At 28.1% G+C, this 3,465-nt stretch overlaps 1 non-coding gene and 1 further gene across 1 annotated transcript; one reads left to right on the top strand and one right to left on the bottom strand.

Moving 5' to 3' along the window:
• Nucleotides 1–1,029: 1,029 nt before the first annotated feature.
• LOC117181830 lies at nt 1,030–1,149 on the bottom strand.
• Nucleotides 1,150–2,394: 1,245 nt separating this feature from the next.
• Trnat-ugu lies at nt 2,395–2,467 on the top strand. Its single transcript has one exon. It is a non-coding gene; the product is annotated as a tRNA-Thr (tRNA).
• The last annotated feature ends 998 nt before the right edge of the window (nt 2,468–3,465 follow it).

A 3,465-nucleotide genomic window follows, 5' to 3' on the forward strand; every position in this document is an offset into this window, starting at 1 on the left:
CATTTGTCAACAAACAATTTTTTTTCTATTTCAGACTTTTTCTCTGGGACAGAAAAAATCGTTTTTTATGTCTTCTATTGTAAATTGTAACTGTGTCATAGTTATTGTTTGTTGTAAAGTATCATGGACAAAAACATTTTAAAAATCGGTTTAAATAAGAGCGCCACTGGTAACCAATCCAATAAATTCGTGCAAAAACATTCATTATTATTCATTGATTATTAATTAATTGTTTATTTATTATTAATTAATTAATAACTAATCATCAAATCATTATTCCTGATTTATTCATTTATTGGTTAACAATTAATTTTTGGCTATGTAGGCAGAAATTTACTTGCTTCAAACTATTTTTCTGTGAATTTATATACCGAAAATTTATTTTATCGTAAAATAAATAGTAATATATATTACTTTTAAATGTTTTCGTATAATTCAAAGTCAATAATAATTATTTTAATGTCAACATGCCTTATTTCCATTTTAGTTCATTTTCAATATTCGTTTTAATAATTTTACATTTGAAACCTCTACACAGAATTTAAAATTATTGCAGAGTTTTTAGAGAATCAAACAAGAATGACGAGTATGAAGGAGATCCAAAAAACAATTCATTCAGCACTATGAAGATTAAAAAAGCACCTACATTTCGACTTAGTAATATATTTTAACTAGGATTTTCTAAATAAACTGCCTTTTACAAAATGTACTTTATGGAACTAATTCAAAGGACTAGATCACATTTAATTTTATTAGTCTATTAAAGAATTGTTTATAGATATAGGAATGATGTGATCTAGAAATCAGAAATAACATTTTAGACTGGGATACATGTACTCGAGCAATAGGTACTAGTACCATAATAATCTGTAATGTAATTTCATAAAAATTCAACTTCATAAAAATTATTTTTCCAATTTTCTCCGTGAAGTGTAGAAAAATTGTTAACAAAAATCTGGAAAAGAAGAATAAAATATTTAACAGAAGTATAACATTAAAAAAGAATGAAAAATTGACAAAAGAGAAGAATGACAACAAGCACGCGGTATTCCCAAGCGGTCACCCATCCAAGTACTGACCGCGCCCAACGCTGCTTAACTTCAGTGATCAGACGAGAACTGGTGTTTTCAGCGTGGTATGGCCGTTGTCGGAATTGTATGCTAAGATAGAATTAATAAAGCGTATTTCTCAAGATGGTCAGATTAATAAGAAATATTACATTACAATTTTGAATGAGAAAAGGACAATTTTTAGTGAAATAGGTATTTTACAGTTTAAATTCGCTGTATTTGTCTGCTATCTGTCCTTATGTGTTTAAAAAAAGAAGAATATAGAAGAATAGAAGAACAGATAGAATAAATAAGATATATACTTTTATGATCATGTTTTATGGTGAAGGAAAAAGTACATCAAGGTATAAAACCTACATAATTTTTTTACATGTTTTAAGTATGAAATTGTTCAGTTTACAATTTAACTAATCGAATTTTACTTTAAAACTGTAGATTTTATAGTCTTGATTTCCAACTCTTCATTTTCAATATTTAAAAGCATTTCAAATAGATTTTTGATTTATGGAATAATGAAAAATTTTAAGTTTTTGATTTGAACAATTTTGATGGTAAAATGTAAATGAAACCGTAAATATAAAGTCATTTTTTAAAAATTAAATCTCTAAAAAATTGATATTTGTGAATTAAGCAATACTAAATGTCTATTTTAGAATGGTCATTTTTCCATGAAGTTTAAAATTAAAGCATTACAAATTAAAGCTTTCAAAATTTTATAAGAGGTTTTCAAAATTAAACTTTATCAAATTGGAAGCCCCATGGGTTAGGTGCTTTTCTCAATAATATTTTTAATCTTTAAGACTTTCGATAGCTAAATGCTAAGTTTTGTACACTAAAATGTCAATCTTTCCACTGCTATTGTTGATGTCTCTTTTTATTTGAAATTGTTCCATTTTTATAAATATAAATCACAAATTGAGAATTTTATTAATTTTAAATGATTTAAGTTTTCACAATATAACTTTAATGGAATCCAATGTAATATAATATATAAAAAGAAATATGAAAAGAATATACAAAACAAACAAATATACAATAATATAAAAACAATAGCACTTGTTGCAAAAATCATAATTACGCTATAAATTTTAAAATACGAATTGCATTTTTTCTGCTTTCTATATACATTTGTATAATTATTTAATTAAATTTGGAGTTCTTTGCAAGAATTCATTCAAATAGACAACTAATTAAATTTTTCTTAAATTTTTACTTTATTTATTGCTCAGGAAACACGGAAAAAATGGTTACACAATAGTTTGTGCAACCTACTGTTAACAATAATAATTCTGTATTTTCACGACTGTCCATCGGAATAACATGAGCCTCCATAGCTCAGGGGTTAGAGCACTGGTCTTGTAAACCAGGGGTCGAGAGTTCAAGTCTCTCTGGAGGCAGATTTTTGATTAGGATTTTTTAATAATTTAATCTATTTATATCTATTTGAATGTTCTAGAATCTACTTGAAATGTTCATACATAAACTAAAAACAGATAAAGGAAATTGTAAATTGCCCAGAGAATACATTGAGTCAAGTTGAGGTTAAGTTCAACATTTTAAATTCAAAATAAAAACTGAAAACAGGGTATAAGAAAACTGATGGAATCATTCTGATATATGCGATTGATATTAGTGTTCTATAAAGCCAGAATAGGTTGTACAAAACTTACCTTATTTATACGTCTTTACGTAATGTGCTATTTTTATATGTGTTGTGAACGTAAGAGCATAACAAAAAATGTAAATATTACAATAAATAATTTTTTTTCAATTGAAAAATTATTATCAAATGTTATCAGTGAGTTCACGGCGGCGACCAGGTAAGACGTGTTAATAAACAACTACAAAAATAAAGAACACAAGTCTCATTTTTATTCTGATTTAAAATTTCTGCCAAGAGGAGTGCAACTTTTATCGACAGTGCATGCGTAATAGTACGATCAATTACGGCTAAGCGATCGGCGACAAACAGCTGTCAGTCGCCATTGTCCTCCATTCATGATGTTTGCTTAACCACTTTACTCTAATTTTTTGCAGTTACTCGATTTGTTTCGAAAAAATAGACAGAAAGCGCATATACACAACCGTGAATCCTATTTCGGTGTCGGGAAAATCTTCCGAGTACATTTTTAAAACATCAAAACCGAATTGTTATCGACAGCTAGGAAGTTTGAGTGTCTCATAGATTTCGCCAATTGTGTGTCCCCGTTCGAACAGCCTCAATTCCAAAATTAATCAAAATTAAATTTTCATTTTATTATCACGAATATTATTACGTTATCTGTGCGGGGTGAGAAATTCTTAAATTCGGCCCTGCATGTAGATAATATACGCATACTCTCCTGTGTACCGCTGCATATCCCCCCGCAATTTTTCCCTGGGGTATGACCCCCCC

Source organism: Belonocnema kinseyi, chromosome 1 (genome assembly GCF_010883055.1).
Source record: "Belonocnema kinseyi isolate 2016_QV_RU_SX_M_011 chromosome 1, B_treatae_v1, whole genome shotgun sequence".
NCBI classification, from domain to species: domain Eukaryota; kingdom Metazoa; phylum Arthropoda; class Insecta; order Hymenoptera; family Cynipidae; genus Belonocnema; species Belonocnema kinseyi.